This window comes from Procambarus clarkii, chromosome 25, assembly GCF_040958095.1.
Source record: "Procambarus clarkii isolate CNS0578487 chromosome 25, FALCON_Pclarkii_2.0, whole genome shotgun sequence".
NCBI lineage: Eukaryota > Metazoa > Arthropoda > Malacostraca > Decapoda > Cambaridae > Procambarus > Procambarus clarkii.
The window spans coordinates 15,238,315-15,258,319 of record NC_091174.1 but is presented as its reverse complement, the minus strand read 5'-3'; the positions used below and the strand labels follow the sequence as shown (position 1 = coordinate 15,258,319).

The 20,005-nt window shown below is 40.2% G+C and overlaps 1 protein-coding gene across 1 annotated transcript in view; it reads left to right on the top strand.

Annotated features, from left to right (window-relative positions):
* Positions 1 to 1,016: 1,016 nt before the first annotated feature.
* LOC123756342 (nose resistant to fluoxetine protein 6) overlaps positions 1,017 to 20,005 on the top strand; it is a 223,512-nt gene continuing 204,523 nt past the window's right edge. The window contains exon 1 of the mRNA XM_069331343.1: positions 1,017 to 1,449. The gene's annotated coding sequence lies outside the window, so the exon portion shown is untranslated. The remainder of the gene's footprint in view (positions 1,450 to 20,005) is intronic.

The following is a 20,005-nucleotide window of genomic DNA, read 5'->3' as shown; positions in this document are numbered from 1 at the left end:
AAAATACTTTACATAATTCGCACAGCTGCTTACGTTCAAACTTTCAGCGGACAGTACTTCATCTCATTTTTATATTCGAATTAACCTCATTAACCTCAGTTAATGTTACAACTATGAACACATCTCAATTATAATAAAATTAATTTAAGCTAAAAAAAAAAATCCAGGTTTGTTAAACTAATTCCAAGTTTGTTAAAATAGCTGAATGCGTTGTTAAGGTCGGTCCTGTCTTGGAAGAGTGGGACTGAACGATGGGTTGAAACAATTGTCAACAGAACCAAGACACTTAAAATAGTCTTCCCTTGGTCTAACTATCCACAGCACTGTAACATATAATAACATTAACTAGAGAAAAAGCACTTTTTATTAATGCAATGCGATTATTATTTTTTTTTTTTTACAAATACTTTTCTAGGTATAGCAGCAGTTTAGACGAGTGCAGCCTCAAGATTGGATACCCTGAGGCTATGGTAGTTCACGCTGTGGTTCTCGTCAAGGGCGCAGTGACTGACTCCCAAAGTAATTATTCCAATCTTTTACTCGAATATAAGGAAATAGTAATAATATTGCATACTATAATGTGCTGAATAGTTAGGCATAAGTTTGGTTAGGTAAGGTGATTCTAATGGTCATTACTGGTGCTGTAGTCGTGGGGATGAAGCCGTTATGGAGCGGCCATTCGAGCAGAGGGTGTAAACGAAGTCCCGCTCGAGACAAACACATACGTCATCACTTGTGAGTCGTGTGTATAGCGTTTTGCATTCATAAAGAGGCGAGGTTTGGCGGCTGGATTAACGAGCAGTTGGCCTTTGTTGGTGAGAACGGGTTGAATTGTTTGCATGTAAGTGTTTGGCTGGAGAATGTTTCAAGCATTGAAGTAAGAGAAGGATTATGTTACTATTTTGAGGATGAATATATTGATATAAGACACTACTTGGCTTCGTGGAGGTCCATGAACGAGTTCGTTCGAGACTCTGAGCTAACATTCTCAGCCCTTCACTGTCGCCGGCGAGCTCATTATAGTACTAGGTAAGGTTGGTGACGGAGGTGGTGAGGTGAGGTGCGTGCTGGCACAATTTTCGCGGCTACTTCCATATAAGAAAAACTTAAACATGTGTTCGGACTCTGCGAGGAAGTTACAACAACGGGTCGCGACTACATTGACTTCAGAGTGTTACTACCAGATTATTAACGGCGCCCCGGTACTTTATATATGTTCCTTGTCTAACAAGACTCTTTAACGTGCATTGTGCTTATAAACTGAAAATTAGGACGGGCAATGTTGAAACAATTTTGCGTGACTAATATTTACTCATGAGTTGAGTGCCCTGTTAGAAATCGCAGTTGAAACTAGCTATTGCTGATGAGACAGAAAATGCGTGCGCACTTGGCTACTGCCTCGCCTCCCTAGACGAGGTACCCCAACGCCCTATCGCCCTTCAAGATAAGGTAAGAATACCTTTGTCCTCAAAATAATACCTTCACCTGCGCTGCTTGTATATGGATTACATTTTGATCATTCGTGTAGTTATTGTGTGATGCTTGGTCAATATGAAGGTGTCATGTGAAGCATATGATAATGAGTGTTCATGCCATTACAGGTAGGTGTTGTTCCACAGCTCCTCGAGGGACAAAAATCATCACAATTTCAGGTACGTTTCCATTCCCTTCTCTTTCCTTGGTATTCTTGTTTCTAACTTCGTATTATAAATTACAAAACAGCGTTCGCAGTTAAGCAGTTTTGAAGAAATTTCAAAAACCATTTTATTGGTCACAAAGACGTTAAAGCTCCTCATTTTTTCCCATAGGCGTTAACATCACGTACTCTACACGCCTCTGACGTATTAAATTGACTCGACTCATTATATCGTAAAGTTTTACTTGGGCCTCAATTCGCATCGTGCAATGAGGAACATTAAGAATATTATAATTGAATAACGAAGGATGTTCTACATGTAAATTTTAATATCGTGAAAAGCTCTGTATACGTAGCGTTAGCAAGTTCCTGCCTTAACATATATAAAGCCACAGGACGTATGGTATCTGGTAATGGCAAGCTAATTTGGTACTTTGTTGTCAACGATTTTTAAGGCGTATCAATGCTGTGAAAAGTAATATAATTAAACATTTAGTGAGAGTACGGTGGTGACAAATTTGGTGACTACGGTGAGAGTAACAAAGCAATAATGAATAGTATAATATTGATTGAATATTTTGACTAATGAATACATATTTTGAATAATGAATATAATGAATGAATGGTGAATGAATGAATTCTGAATGAATGACGAATGAATATGACGAATTGCGAATGAATATGACGAATGAATTGTGAATGAATTATGAATTGTGGATGAATGAAGTGTGAATGACATGAATTGTGAAAATGATGCATGAATATAACGAATGCATATAATGAAAATGAATTCATTATGAATAACTATAATGAATTATGAATGAATGTAATGAATTATGAATGCGCGTAATGAATAAATGTAATGAATTATGAATGCGCGTAATGAATGAATGTAATGAATTATGAATGCGCGTAATGAATGAATTATGAATGCCCATAATGAGTGACTTACGAATGCGCGTACTGCATGAATGTGACGAATGCGTGTACTGCATGAATGTGACGAATGCGCGTACTGCATGAATGTGACGAATGCGCGTACTGCATGAATGTGACGAATGCGCGTACTGCATGAATGTGAGTGCATATAATTAATGAATTAAACGTTGATAAAGCTTTTAAATCTGATTTACTCGAGGGCCACTAACCCTAGTAGCCATGCGGACAGGAAGCCGGCGGCTTGTCAAAGTTACCTCCCCCCCCTCCCTCCATTAGCCTTCATTAGGTAACCTTCGTGGTAAAAAACAACTGAGCAGAAGATTAGCTTCATTCTAGATTGTCACACCCCAGTCCCATCTTGGTACTATATACCGAGAAGAGATGGTAGGCAATCTTAAGTGATGCGGTAGTCATTGATTCACCATCATGATCTACCACATCAAGGTCCGGTTTCGTGACGAAACCAGATACACTGAACCCGAATTACCAAGGAAAATCGTCCATCACGAATGCAGTTCCATTGGACATCCGAGACGATGCCGACGGCGCTGTACTTCTCCATTCCAGCGAGGAGGCTCTGGAGCAACTGTTTACACCAGGACGCCCCACGTAACTCCAACCTGATCATCACTCCAACCCGACGCTACTTGGCTGAACTGAACCATCTTCGTCAGCCACAGGAGCTGTCTACATCGCCACTCCGAGACCCTGACACCATACTTGATAGCATCAACTCCAGGAACCCTGCTCTGGCTGCAGCTAAAGTCAAAGTCATCAAGAACGACGACAGCTCAAGGCCTTCTCTCAAGGTCACCTTCACAACAGCTGCTGCAGCGACCCAGGCTGTGGAAAATGGATTCAGATACTTCGAATATTTCTATTACACCTGACACTATCAATAAGGACAATTACTACATCGTACGCCAATGTTTTAAATACGACCACGATACCAGGAATTGCACACAAGCAGAGGCAAAGTGCAGCATTTACACACAAGATCCTCACTTCAAATCCTGCCAGTCACCCAGCAAATTCTCTCAATTGTGGAGGAGCTCACACCTGCCGTCTCCATGGACTGCCCAGTACGACTTGATGAAATCAAGAAAACAGCAACCCAACAATCAATCAGCCGGCGAGCTTCAATATCCAGGCTACGTCGTTCCCAGTGTTTCCCAACGCTTCTGCTACACAGACGTCCGCACCAGGCCAGACTCCCCCCCCCCCAGTGGGGACCAAGGACTACAGATGACTGCAGCCCAGCCAGTCAACTCTCCAGGCAACCAATCAGCGGCCTCATCCCATCTCTGAGCAGTGTAGCTGAGAAGGCGGCAGGAACAGACCTCGGCAGATACGTGAGAGTACTGAACATGCTGCTCGCTCAGAACAATCTACCTACGATGTCAAGACCAGCGGACCTGCTACAACCTCAAAACGCAGTTGCAACCCAAACAGACCAACTTCCAACATCACCAGCAACAGTAGCCATACCGCTACCACCTCCCCCTGAGCCGGACCCAACACCTGTTACCCAGGCATCAACATCCACCCAAGTCCACCTCCACCCAAGACCAGTCAACCCTACAACCAATGGAAATCTCAGCACCTGCCTCCAGCAGGCGTATGAGAAAGGCGAAAAGGAAAAAAACACCAACAGGTGTTTGCATCAGAATCAGATCTACAACCAGCCACACCACCTGTGACATCTGAAGCAGCACCAACGCACACGTCCCAGCTATAACACCATCCCAGCAAGCATCAGCACCAGAAAGAGGAACTTGCAGATAACGAAGAGCTTGACGACGACGAGCTGGAAATCACCTACTTCGAACGAGTACAAACTGGACGTGGTGCACACAAGAACAAACCCTGTTACTGCCTCTCCATCTCCAACGACGAAGACTTCTGTGGCAACAGCAACACTAGAAAACCCCTGGCCTTAGAATGCAACCGGTTCATCAAAAACAAGAACAACGCCAGGTTTCCTCACCCCATGTTCGTCCATTACTCCACAGTGAACGCTACATAGACCTCACCGTCCTGAAAATCAATTACATCGGACCCAATCTTCGGAATGGATAAGATGACGCAAATCGACATCTCGAATTTCACTGAAGACCCAGAAGGAACTACGATACCGCCACTGTCGTTATCTTGATGATTCTTAAGATGATTTCGGGGCTTAGTGTCCCGCGGCCCGGTCTTCGACCAGGCCTCCACCCCCAGGAAGCAGCCCGTGAAAGCTGACTAACTCCCAGGTACCTATTTACTGCTAGGTTACAGGGGCATCAGAGTGAAAGAAACTCTGCCCATTGTTTCTCGTCGGCGCCCGGGATCGAACCAGAAACCACAGGATCCCCCGTCCAGTGTTTTGTCCGTTCAGCCACCGGTTCCTCTCGTGCGAATATTTTAAACGAAGATTCAACATCGTACCATCAAAACCAATGGACAACAGCTAAAAGAACGGTAAGGTTTATCAACATCATAGTGAAGACGACGCCTCCAAGCCTGATAGACCATCTGAACCAGGACAACGCCTCACCGCCTCAACTCGGTCAAATGCTAGAGAGGACGCAAACACAGTGGCCTCCTTACCAGAGCATCAGATATTAACACCAAGTAAAGCATCCAGCACTTCCACAAACATAAGATTTTTATTTGCCAACATTCAGTGTATAAAAGCACACAAATGTAACAAAGTGCACTTAATAGATGGCCTCTTACATGAGGCAAATGCAGTGTTTGCAGGCGTAACGGAAACTCACACTAAGGACTACCATGGTGAAATATAGATTTCAGAGTACAATCTTTTCATGCGAGACAGGAAACAGACTTCAGAGTGGGGGCAGCCTGTACATCGGGGACATGCTCATCTGCACTTAGCTGCTAAACTCCACAAACGATATGATGGAAGTGCTGATAATCAAAATAGAGATGTTAAATGTAGTTATTGTCCTTGTATATAAGTCACGGGAGGCAAATCAGCAGCAGTTTAAAGACCAACTAATGAAAATAGAACACTGCTAAAAAAAACTCAAATATCCAGCCCCAAACATGATCCTGCTTGGGGACTTCAACCTACGGCACCTGAAATGGAAACCCTAGCTAATAGTTATATCAGAGAATTCCGGGACGTAGCCTAAACGAAGTCACATGCAAATGACCTGCAACTGATGTGCGACAGGTTTACCTTAAACCAGCAAATAGAAGAACCAACTAGGAAGGAGAACACGCTGGAACTCATTTTCACTAATAATGATGAATTGATCAGGAACATAGTGATTACAAATACCTGTTACTCGGATCACAATTGAAGTTCTGACAAGCATGGGGAATAGACCTTCAAAACCAGTCCCGAATCCCTGTGGAGGAGATTTCAGCAGATTCAACTTCAATAATAAACAGATAAACTGGGAGCAAATAAACCAAGACTTCACAGAAATAAGCTGGGAAGAACAGCTAGAAAATACAAATCTAAACCAGTCCCTGGAAAAAAAATAAGCTCAGAAGCACTAGAAATATGCTCAAACAGCATATTCCTAAGAAAAAAGAGGAAGAGATGTAGATTGGAACCGGAACGTCATTGCCTCTATAGGCGAAGAAAACGAATCGCGGAACAACTTGAGAGTCGCGCCCTATCTCAAGAACTGCGAAGGTGGTTAGGTAGAGACCTAGACAATTGAACTAGAGCGACAAGAATCATACAAAACCCAGGAGAGGCAAAGAGAGCAAAAGGCCATCAGTGAAATAAAGAAATCCCAAGTATTTTTTCTCTTGCGCAAAATCAAGATCAAAAACCACTTCTAGTATCGAGCCCCTGCGAAAGGGAGATGGAGCTTTCACTGATGACAACAAAGAAATGAGCAAAATACTGAGGAATCAGTATGACTGTTTTCAGCGAGCCACTCATCACACTAATGATTGATAACCAAAATAAATTTTTCATGGATATAATACCAACATCAAATCATATATCAGATGTCACCCTATCCCCCACTGGATTTTGAAGAAGCCACAGACAGTATGTCTGTGCACTCTGCACCAGGCCCTGATTCTTGGAACTATATTCATGAAGAACTGTAAAAAAAACACTATCCCAGGCCCTTCACATTCTTTGGAGACAAAGCCTTGATACTGGCATTATCCCTAACATACTGAAAAATGCAGAGAAAGCACCACTTCATAAAGGAGGAAATAAGGCAGAGGCAAAAAATTAGACCGATAGCACTAACATCATACATCATAAAAATCTTTGAGTACGTGCTAAGTAGTAAGATCACAAAATACATTAAATCACAGCATTTCCATAACCCCGAACAACATGGTTTCAGAACAGGGCATTCTTGCCTATCACAGTTGCAGGACCACTATGTCATGGCACTAGATGCAATGGAAGACAAACAAAACGCTGATGTAAATTTACACAGATTTCGCAAAAGCCTTCGACAAATGTGACCATGGTGTTATTGCACATAAAATGCGTTCAAAAGGAATTACCGGAAAAATTGGCGGATGGATCTACAATTTCCTGACTAACAGAACCCAGTGTGTAAATGTGAACAAAATCAAATCTGGTCCATCAACCCTGAAGAGCTCAGTCCCCGAGGGTACTGTGCTTGCTCCAGTACTTTTTTTCATCCTCATATCGGACATAGACAAGGACACAACCTATAGTACTGTATCATCCTTTGCAGATGACACTATCATTTTTGAGAATAGACAACATAGAGGACACGGCAAACCTCCAGTCAGATGTAGATCAGGTCTTTCTATGGGCTACAGAAAATAATATGGTGTTTAACGAAGATAAGTTCAAGCTCAGGCGCTATGGAAAAAATGAAAATATAAAAACGGAAACCACGTACAAAACTCAGTTAAATCATAACATAGAACGAAAAGGTAATGTAAAGGATTTGGGTGTACTCATGTCTGAAGACCTTACATATAAAGTACACAATAAAGTAGCTGTCACAACTGCAAGAAAAATGACAGGTTGGATAACAAGAACCTTTCACACTAAGAGATGCTATACCAATGATACTCTTCAAGACGCTAGTGCTCTCTAGAGTGGAATACTGCTGCACAATGACCGCCCCTTCCATAGCTGGAGAAATTGCTGACCTAGAGAGCGTGCAGAGATCCTTTACTGCTAGAATCCACTCGGTAAAACATCTAAACTATTGGGACCGACTAAAGAGCCTAAATCTGTATTCTCTTGAGCGCAGGCGGGAGAGATACATAATAATTTACGTGGAAAAATAGTAGAGGGACTGCTCCCAAACCTACACACAGAAATAACATCACATGAGACCAGGTGGTGTGGCAGGATGTGCAGAATACCCCCGTTGAAAAGCAGAGGTGCAACACGTACACTGAGAGAGAACTCTATCAACATCAAAGGCCCGAGACTGTTCAACACGCTTCCACACATAAGGGGTATAATTGACCGACCCCTCAGTGTTTGAGAACTCGATAAGCACCTCCGAGGATACCTGATCAACCAGGCTGTGACTCATACGTTAGGCTGCGAGCAGCCCGTCTAACAGCCTGGTTGACCAGTCCAGCAACAAGGAGGCCTGGTCGATGACCGGGCCGCGGGGACGCTGAGCCTCGAAATCACCTCAAGGTAACCTCAAGGTAAGATAGGGTATAAGAAGTTGTATATTAGTGATATATTAGTTCATATACATATTTTCGAGGTAAAGAAGTCTTCATGGTATAACTAGTTAGTGGTTCGGGCACTTGAGGAATTAGTGAGTTGGAATTGTTTCTGAAATTGACTGATCATGTTTAATGCTTTTTTGCATCGCTAATTAAATTTTACGGATATTAGAGATCCAAAAAAACATTTAATATTATTATTAAAATATATAAGAAAATTTGTTTTTTTATATTACAATCTCTTTAGATAACAAGAAAATAGACCTTTTTGGATAAGTCAGTAAAAAAGAATATTATATGAAAGATATAATAATTTACTATATAATAAATAAAAAATTTACGAATATAGTTAATGAAACATAGGTAATAGGAAAGAACAATTCCATGAAGAATGTATAATGTTATATGTTGTATAAATGTTGGCATGAAATCCACAGTATAAAAGTTTTAATTAATCCACTAATATTTCCTCAACCCATCCTCCTGTTTAGGTAGTTCCTATTGTCACCATCGTCAATAGTCAGAATTCGTACTTAGCTTTTAGATAGTAGTTATACTGACTAGTAAGGAACTTTTTTTCAAGTAAATGAAGCTAAAACACAAACATAAATTTTCCTAGGCCTAGTATAGCACACATGTGTACTATATTAGGCCTCGGATATCGTTTATTATGGCTAGGGAGGTTAGGATAGGTTAGTTTAGTTTGTCAAAGCAACACAAGTAAAAAAAAATAGTTTTCCAGTTTGTCCAACTCAATAGTTCAGATTTCTACGTTCTAATTTTGTTGTATTATGCGTCGGTATATATACTATGGTCCTTATCGTTACTATAAGTACTACCAAAACAGGACGATGGGCTGTATGTGTGCTAATTAGCCATTATTTTTTGAGAACTAGCAATTATTTGATATAGTGTATCAGGAAACGACTTATAACGTACTATAAAAATTCAATAAAAATGTAATCAAGACTTCTAATGAGGTGTTTGGCCTCGATCTGACGCTAAATTTATTTCAAGAAAAAATGAGTAAGCAACACAATTGTATCCAAATAGTCGGTTGTCTCATTATTGATTTCTAATTAATTAACGAGTCTTGTGAACGCGAGCTCGTACAACACTTGCAGACCAACGTTTCAGTATCAGACCTTCAGCAAAGACCAAACAGTCTTTAAGCTTCGTTTATGTATGGGGAAAACTCTTTACACACGACTCTCAACTGATGGCGCTCTATCGCTTCAGGAGTGCTTCGATGACAACTCATGTTTGAATTGTAACTCTTATTAATGCTTCATTCAGATATTACAAACAGTTGCCAACCGGACCTAAATACTAGCCTAACGTAGGCCTACATATGCACCATATGCTAATATAAAATAATGTTTATTGGTTGGAGAAAATTCCTATTTTGAATGAGCAGAATGTTAACATTAATGAATGCGTTCTTAGGGTCAACCCAAGGATGGAATATTGCCCTAGGACGGGTTGAGTACAGATAAGGCAACACTGTCCGAGGATTGCAAGTTTGTTGCTATTTGAGGGAATTGAGCTTTGTTCAATTTCCAAGAGTAATTTCCAACTACTTTGATTTAAATGAACGATCGCTGGTCACGCCAATTAATCTGTTTCAAACTCGGTTTTAACGTGACACATCAGTGTTCAAAGGAATTCTCTGCCAATCATATTTATTTATGGATATGTTTGTAAAATTGTTTAAACGTATTTTGCATGTTTTCGAGATAAACAACACGTGCATCATTTTTATTGAATATGGATTGAAAAATATTTCCATGTTCACTTGTTTCATTATACTTCCCTCTTCCAAGCTTTTTTAGAGCTTTAGCATTATCAACACACCAAATATTAATATTTTCTCTTTGTATATTAAAATTTATGTGTTCAATTATATCACGAAAATAAGACACGCACATTTTTGTATATAATTGGCAATAGTTCTTAGCCCATTGATAGTAAGAAGGTAAGCAGGTCTTAAACTTTAGACACGAGGCTAGACTTTTCCTTGGGATGCCTCAGCAACTCGTCCGCAGGCTAGGGTCGTCACACCAGTGACAGACCCCAAATGTGGGAAAAACTGTCGGGATAGATATATAAGGAGAGCTACTAAAGACTTGTTCTGTACTAAATTAAAAATTACTGTATTCAAAATTAATTTGACTAAAGTCTCTAGCTAGGGTCATAAATCCTAGCTCCTCTTTTCTTAATGACAGACTGTGGGCTGTAAGGGGCAGGTGGGGTCCCTAAGGATGAATGGATAAGTGGATTGAAGATCCACAATCCACCTGCAGACAAGTTTCACACATCAGCTTGTATTGTTAATACAAGGATAAGATTTAATAAATTCAGTTCTATAACTGAACACTGGTTCTGTTTAAATCAAGGTTCTAAACATGTACACAGTCCAGCCTAGCATCATAACTGTAACAGCTAATATTCATGTACTAATAAATGCAACAATTTATATTGTAGATGTATTGTATGAATATGCAATGAAATGACCTTAAATGTAGTTTAAGTACTGTTACCTAAATATAAGAGTTTAAATTCAATGATGATAAACTTATAATAACTAAGTAAGCAATTGTTAACTCAATGAATGATGAATTATATTCAGATATTAAATTTATATGAAGAGATTCAGTTGGTCTTGACTTGACTTTTCTGAGACAAGGGACACTCATAAGGGAGTGTACCTCACGAGTGTCTGGTTACTCAGAAAAGGTTGTCACCTCAATATTAATCAACTTTCTGAAATATGAGTCGTTGCCTCACCCTGTAACGACAAACAGACTTATTGGATATATTACGGTCATACAAGCATGCAATTGGCCAATTAACACACACAAACACTCAAATATACTTATGTTTGAGTGCCGGGTGCCGTCTGACAAGTGGCCAGACTGATAACACTCTTGTAGAGATTTTGGGCACTTTATTTTATTTCACAGATGTGCTGTTTATTATTCTAGTAGTGTTGCTAATTGATTATGTCCTTAATTGCGTTTGCAGTAGGGTAAGATAGGTGATGGTGGAGGTGGTAGCGGCATCACGTGGTGAGTGAGTTCCACTCTAAATTCTTATTCAGATAAAATACTAGGAATTTTTCCTTGTAGATACTGTCCAGGTACTCCCTGAATTCTAGAGAGTAATCACTGGTGACAAAGATGTTATTATGGTGTCCTTTACAAAATACTGTTCGCAAGGCACCGTCACACGTTGTCACTGTTTTGTAAACAAACACTTTCTGCCCAGGGCGCCTCCGTAGGTCGCTTCACTCCCGAGTTTGGTTCCACCTTCTGCCTAGAAAGGGTGGCTTTCAATGAATATTGATTTTTTTTTATTGTTTAGACATGATTGAGATAAGATATTATAATATAATTAGATATAAGATTTAAAGATTATAAGGAGTACTTGCTAGTACTATTGATTCTTATTAAGGATTTGATTTAATCCTGACCGGAAATCGATTGAATGTTCCAATAGTGTTTTAATTAAGATATTCTTCTCGAAGCTTCTAAAACTTTGAGAAATCATGCCCCAAGTCACGAAGGCACCATCGGCTCTATGGCTGTACATGATCATAGTGGCACTGCCATCTAGGATCCAGATGTATAATAAACCTGTAGTGATTCTGATATGATTCTAAAATGATTTCGTTATACCTTGAGGCTACCTTGAGGTGCTTCCGGGGCTTAGTGTCCCCGCGGCTCGGTCGTCGACCAGGCCTCCTGGTTGCTGGACTGATCAACCAGGCTGTTAGACGCGGCTGCTCGCAGCCTGACGTATGAGTCACAGCCTGGTTGATCAGGTATCCTTTGGAGGTGCTTGTCCAGTTCTCTTGAACACTGTGAGGGGTTTGCCAGTTATGCCCCTTATGTGTAGTGGAAGCGTGTTGAACAGTCTCGGGCCTCTGATTATGATTTAGATATGAGATAGAAATAATACATTTCTTAGATAATAATATATAGTGGGTAAAATTCCCCACACAAACGTGCGTTATTTAATTTAATAACGTGTGTTTTTCAACTCGGCATTTTTTAAATATGAATATATATTAGAACATGATTTACAGTTAAACCCAGTTTAGGTCCTGATGGCAATTATTTGTATGTGAAGCACTTGAACGAAGTATTCACACGCCCTGCCCTGCCCTGCCCACTCACATGCCCTGACCTGCCCTGCCCACCCACATGCCCTGACCTGCTCTGCCCACCCACATGCCCTGACCTGCTGTTCAAGCAAAGTTACGTCATCAGATGACGTAACAGTTAACGGGTTTCCTTTATAAAGGAGGCTTTGTGCCTTTAATTAAGCATTTACCCTTTACTGTGAGGACGAACTGAACTTGTGTGCAAATATATAGCCTGCCTTGTCCCAATTTCTTCAGAAGTTAGTACATGTAGACGTTACTACAGTTACTGGAATAAATTTTAGAATTTTTGCGACTTGGTAAAATAGTGGTTTGAAATCTCTTCCTTTTATTATTGCAAACAGTGCAAAGTGTTTGTGTCTATTTGCAAACCCTTGCACAGCTTTCCCCGATAAACTTAAAAGATTCAAAGTAACCGATATAATGTGTATATCGACTATTTTTCTTATTTTTTTGAAAGCATAAAACCTGATTTTTTTCCCTAAAGATAAGAGTTAACCATAGCACATGTCAATTAGCATATACTTGAATTGCATTTCTAACATTTTGAAAAAAAAGCTCCTCGGACACTTTTATCAAATTTAAACAGACCTAATCCACGAGTTGTTTGAAAGAATAGCTTTCAGTTGTTTAGCTTCGGTGTAGTCACTGAAAACTGTAAGAATAAGATTCTGGGCAATGGTGGGGGGGGAGGGGCTTCATAGTTCTACCAACCTACATCCTCAGATAGCTTCTTTCCCCAACTTTAATTCGTTTTTTTTTTTTTTACGTTCTTGGAAATCCCAAAAGTGTGTTATTTTAGATTGCATAAGTCTTTTCAATATACTTCAGCAGTACGGTATATATTTTCGAAGGATTTTTTTTTTTTTTTTTTTTTTTTAAGAAGCGCCGCCTATTTTGGAAAGAACTTTCTCCACCAAAGCAGACACTGGATTAGAACTAAGCTTACTACCTCATAAAGTAAGCTCGATTGCAATGTATCTGACCAAATAAAAAAACTTGATTTAGTTTTACCTCGGTGCGGGGGGAGGAGGGGGGCGGCCTCGCCATGTGCCTGCTTGCAACTTATTCTGTTTTCCAATGACATGTTTGGTCGCGATTTCCTCTTCCCATTAGCATGGTTCAGCAAATATCACTCCCAGGAAGCCGTGTTGAAATAATATACGAGACGAGAAAGATGAACTTGTAATTGCATTATGGGTATATACTTTAGTGAGAGATTCGGTTAACTGGTCAGCCTCGTTATCTGTAATGAAAAGGGTGGGGGTCCCATTTACAAAAAGGATGAGAGTACGATCCTATTCCATGGTCTCAATATGTTCGCATGTAATAACATGATTATTTTGGTAAACTGGAATCGTCAAAACTTATAGAATCATGAGGTGTTAGTGGGAGCTTTCTACACCTTTTCCTGTTTGGGAACAATAGGGTAAATGCTGGTTTGAATAAAATTGGCGAACTTGGGACTTTAAAATGGGACTCCAAATAGGTTTGGAGTCAACTTAAACTGTTGAAAACAGTTGACCATAACGTAGAGCTGTGGCTTTAGCTGGCAACAGTGCGGGTTGTAACGTTGAGATAATCAACTCCAGTAAACTCTCGTGCTAATAAATGATTAAATTATATCAACATGTGTTATTTTATGAAAACTTTAAAAAAACATTTATTTGAAAGTTTTTAAAGTGTTTTAGATTCATAAATGTTGGCAAAACTGTAGATTCCATAGATGTTTCGCCCTTTCGGAATTTTAATGCATTTAAAACATTCGTATATAACAATACACATCTCGTCTTAATTGCTGTCTATATAAAGCGTATTTTTCTTAGTCACTTCGGAGATTAATTATACGGTACATAAATATTACCTGAATGTGGTTTCTAAACCCTGGATTCAATTATGAATTTATTCCCAAGTAATTGCAGTTTCCTTCAACCTACGCTGTGTCGCCGTAATGAGAGCGCGCGATCAAACTCTGATAATTTTTTCTGAAATATTAAAATGCAAAGGAATTGTGGAATTCCAATTTGTATATCAATACTTTTTTTCTCAAATTTCTTTTGTAATTGCAGTGATGCGCAGCTGACTGGAGTATGTTAAGTGTATATTGGAGTATGTTACGTCTGGGTGCGTGTGGAGTATGTTGGGTGAATCTTAGGCGATGTATGAGCATATGAAGAGGGGATGTATTGGGATTGTATGATAGAGTAATAGAAGGGTTTAATTGTGTGGTGTCTAGCTTGTGTAGCTAATAGTTAGCTTTTATAGGTTTCCGAACTGTTGACATTTGCAAACTTGTAACATTTGAAGCTGGATGTCGAGGTTCCCTCTACAACTTCGCCAGACATTAAATTTATTCACTTATCTGTTATGCTGTAATTAGTTTTAATAATGTTCGTGTGGCTAATTCGTGTTCGCAGTTTTCTCTTTTGTCGCTTTGTGTACCTCTCTGCCGAATAGTCCGACTTTGTCTAAAATGAAAAGTCAGAGTATTTTGTTGTAATCAGTTAACATAAATTATGTTCAATGTAGCCTTTTCTCGTAGCTCGTACTCCTAAGCTTATGGTCCAGGGTGATGTTGTGCATCTTCAGTTCTTAGGAATGTGCTTATTTTCTCAGCTACGTCATATAAGATGGTCCCTATTACAAGATGAACCCTAATACAAGAACTTTTGTTACTCGCTGCATATACTCAGTTTGAAATATTCCCTCTCATTGTTACGTCATGGCTTCGTATTGGAAGGTATTCCCTCAAGTTAAGTTTGATTAGGAGTCTCCTGTGAAGGATAGTGTCGGAAGCTTCTTGACAATCAAGGACAAAATCAATCTGCATATACCGCTCTCTATTCTGCTTGACTGTCGTTATTTTGTCATAAATTTGGAATACATTATTGAAACCACATTTTCCTTATCAATGTTTAGAGTAAAAACTACACTGTTGCAAGTGTTTTTTTTTTTTTTATACGTTGTATGAGTTACAGTTCTAACAGGTCTGGCTCTGACAAGACAAAACAAAGCTTTGACTAGTAATTTTGTATTTGTCTTTGAAAAGACAAAAGGCTCTGTCTTTTCTGGTAAAGTGTTGAATTCCAAGGAAAGGAATCTAAACAATTCTTCAAGTGACTGTTAGTTTCCAAGGTAATATCTTGAGGGAGGGTGGAGCTTGTTGAACAAATCCACAAGGGCCGTGACGAGGGTTTGAACCTACGTCCGAGAGGATCCCAGACTCTGCCTTAATCGACTGAGCTACGATATGGTAAAAGAATTCAACACAGAAGTTCTGGTTGATACCAGATAGTATCAACTATCTGGTATCAACCAGTGTGGTGGAGCTTACTGCTTATGGCATCTACGTCCCCTTTTTGTCTTTATCGTCCCGCCAAACACACACCGAAACTACGACGTTGGTACAACGTTCGAACAAGTTTTAACACTTCCTAACCAGTTATAACAACCAATATAGCAAGTTGTAACAACGTTCTAATACGTTCATAAACACGTTAAGCCAAGATATAACAACTTTATTACAAGTTGTAACAAGCGGAAAATATCGACAGTTTCGGTTTGTGTTTCCAGGGGTGTCACTTGAATTGATGTCCTTTTAATTTTACTAATTTTAGATCTATTAGTGTTTAGGTTACAGCATGAGAACTTCCTGAAAACTTTATGTAATTTGTATACTAACATATTCCCCCCCCCCCCCCCTCCTCCCTCTCATTCGTGCTGTCTCGTCACCTACTCATTTACAGACTTCCTGCTAATGGTGTAGTTTAGGCCGAGCCTTGGTGCTTGATGCTGTCATTACCATGCTGCTGCGGCTTCTCCACTCCTAATTCCTGCAAATTCTACAATTTACACAAATGGAGAATCTGCTCTGCCTCATGTTAGTCACTAGCCACGTAAGACCATAAAGTGGTGAATGCCTTCGCTGGAAACACAAACCGAAACTTGTCTCTATTTTCCGCTTGTTACAACTTGTAATAATGTTCTACATCTTAGCTTAACGTGCTTGACATATTAGAACGTTGTTAAAACTTGCTATATTGGTTGTTATAACTGGTTAGGTGTTAAAAGCTTGTTCGAACGTTGTACCAACGTCGTAGTTTCGGAGTGTTTGGCGGGTTCTAGGAATAGTAAACAAAAAAGTTAACATTGTTTTATCTCCTGTTTTATCATTATCATAAAACTCTAATAGGTTCGTTATTATTAATGATCTCTACTTGCTCAACCTGTGATGTTCTAGTAGCATGTTTTTGTTTTTTTAAAGTGATCAATGAGCCTTCTGGTTAGTTCCCAGGTGTTTCATTTAATACTCATATGCCAAATATCCTGATTATTCACATATTTTTCATAGTAATGCAAAATTTTGGGTTGATCTTTAACTTTGGATGCTATGTTTTAAAAAAAAAAAAAAATTATTTTTTGTTTTAATTTTCCTCGCTCTTAGATAATAATTTGGAATTCTTTGTTGGTGTTTATTTTTTTTTACCTTTAATATGTTTCTATATGATGTTTTGTTTCTCGTTATTAGCCTTTTAAACTTTGTTCTGCCCAACCACTTAAACCGGGCAGCGGTTCGATTGTCTCGCTGCCTGCAGGGTCGGCGATCAATCCCCGGAGACCTAGGGTGATGGGGAAACGTTCCTTCACATGTCCCCACGCCCAGCTCTACATCCTCGTATCTCTTCCAGGTGCAGTACTGTAGTCATACTGGTTCAGTTTTTTCTCCTGATACAGTGAAAGCACTTTCTCCTCCTTCCACTTATTTTCGTCCTACTTCTCTCACCTCCCTTTCCTTGCATTTTTTTCTTTTAATACGACTTTATTTCTCCACACCATCTCTTTTGCTTCGTCTGCTTCCCCCATTCTTCCTCATTGTCACTCCCCTGACATTCTCTTCTCTGCTTGTACATTGCATCCCTTCCGTTTATCTACACTCTCCTTCTTAAGCGACTCCCTTCGCTCTCCTTGCCTCCGCCACCTCTTCACCCCTCCCCCCCCCCCACCCTTGACCCCGTCTCCTTCACCCCCCCCCCCATGTCCCCTCACCCCCCCCACCCCCGGCCTCCATCTCCCCCCCTCCACACAAGCGGCCTCCATCTCCCCCACTCCACACAAGCCCCTGCCCCCTCCTAATGTAAACTCGCACAATTTGGCCTTAAGTATCCTCTTGGGGATGATAGAGCCAGTCCTCAATACGTGACACCGGGAGCAATCAGCGCGCGAGATTGTGGCCCGCGAGGCCCGCATGGGAACACGCTCGCGGGGTCGTGGGTCACGGCCTGCACGGCTTGGGGGTCCTGAGGCACCAAACATTGCACGGTCACTGACGGCAAGTTGCAGGGTAACAGGGGCTAGCTAACAATGTTTGATTTAGACATGGTGATTTTGAGAGAAGCATTTAGACATAGTGATTTTGAGAGAAGCATTCCCTGGAAACACAAACCAAAACTGTCTCTATTTTCCACATGTTACAACTTGTAATAATGTTGTTACATCTTGACTTAACGTGTTTATGACGTATTAGAACGTTGTTACAACTTGCTATATTGGTTGTTATAACTGGTTAGGAGGTGTTTAAACTAGTCCGAACGTTGTACCAACGTCGTAATTTCGGTGTGTGTTTGGCGGGTTTAGACTGATTTTGAGAGAAGCATTTAGACAGTGATTTTGAGAGAAGCATTTAGACAGTGATTTTGAGAGAAGCATTTAGCCAGTGATTTTGAGAGAAGCATTTAGACAGTGATTTTGAGAGAAGCATTTAGACAGTGATTTTGAGAGAAGCATTTAGACAGTGATTTTGAGAGAAGCACAGAGAGACCGACGTAGAGGGATAGACAGAATCCGGGAACTGGCTGGCAAGCTGTGGCTTGTTGGTACTTACAAATAATTATAATACCAATTTAGTGCATTAGGTCAGTGAGGATGTGATCAGGGAAGGTGGCCATTCACGGCACGCGACACGGGAATCGAACTCTGGTCTACTCGCTTGCAAGGCAAATTATTCTGTTCTCAACACCGCTGAGTAATTTGCTAGTAATAATTCTTGAATAAAATAATTTTGATATAAATAACCTAACACGTCAGGCGACACAACTTAAAATTCGGGAAATTAGTCATAATAAACCAAGCATTAGTTTCCACGACCCTTTAGATCTCGTCCTTATATAAGAGTTTTATATCATCGTGAAGGTCGTCCTGCTATATCTAACACCAGCATACTTAGTTTATAGATTCTGTTTTGAGTCAGTTTAAATTTTTTATATTTTGACATTAGATTTCCTTAGAAGTGTAACGCTCAAAAATCTTTTTAGCTTTTCTTATTTTATCAGGTTCTGTATGTCGGTTAGTCCTAGTCCCTTTCATATATTTTGGTACCATTTACCATCGCTGTACTCTACAGTGTTTTGTAAATTGATTTGATTGGTCAGAGACTTGTAGAGTGGTTAACCTCATGAGCCCAGACTTTAACATTGTGTGTTAATTTCTATGGCGCTGCATACTAGAGCGTTTGTCTCTCTCACGTGATTTAAGCGTTTAAGCGTGATTTGAGCATTGTCTAATTAAATACATAGGATATTTAAGGAATATATTAGCTCTCGTCTTCCAGGAATTCCAGGTTTCATATCCTAAAACCTCTTAAATCTGAGATTTAAATCGACATGTCTCGCTTTGTTTCACTGTCCTGACTTCTGAGAATTGTAGTCATCAATTCCTCGACTTACCTTTGTGGGAAGACAAGGGTATTGGGGATTGTTTGTTGGGTATGATGCCAGAAAGTAATGTTTGGGTGATAGTGAAATATATAGTGCAGCGTTAGCACGTGATGTGGAATATTGTTGGGAAGGGGGGGAGGGGGATTAATGGCCAGGGAGGTGGCTAGTGGTGGAAGATTCTTAAACAATAATTATGCTTTATAAGAGCGTTGTTTGGTGGATTGAATGGTAACGGGTGTTCTGGGTGTCCTTTACACCACTAAACAAAACTTTCTTAAGCAACGACAATTGTGCCTCTGGTCTCATTACATGGTCATAACTTTCTGGCAGTTATATTATCCTTTTATTACATTTCAATGGCCATTGTTTCTGCCTTGGCGGAAATAGACAGCGCCCCCCCCCCCCTCCCTGTGCTTTTATGATTACGACCCCACTAGTGCTCTCCCTTCATCAGCGACGGCCTGTGTATTCACCTAGTTATATTCGCCTAGTTGTGTTTGCGGGGGTAGAGCTTTGCTCTTTCGACTCGCCTCTCAACTCTCAATCAACTGTTACTAACTACTAATTGTTTTTTTTTTCTCTCCCACACACACCCCTATACACACACATTGTGTGTGTTTGGGTTTGTGTGTGTGTGTTTGTGTGTGTATTCACCGAGTTGTATTCACCTAGTTGTGCTTGCGGAGGTTGAGCTCTGCTCTTTCCGCCCGCCTCTCAACTGTCAATCAACTATTACTACTATTTCTTTTCCACACACACATACATCGGAAGCAGCCCGTAATAGCTGTCTTAACTCAGAGGTACCTATTATGCTAGGTAACAGGTTCATCAGGGTGAAAGAAATTCTGCCCATATGTTTCTGCCGGCCCCGAGAATAGAACCCTGGTCCACATG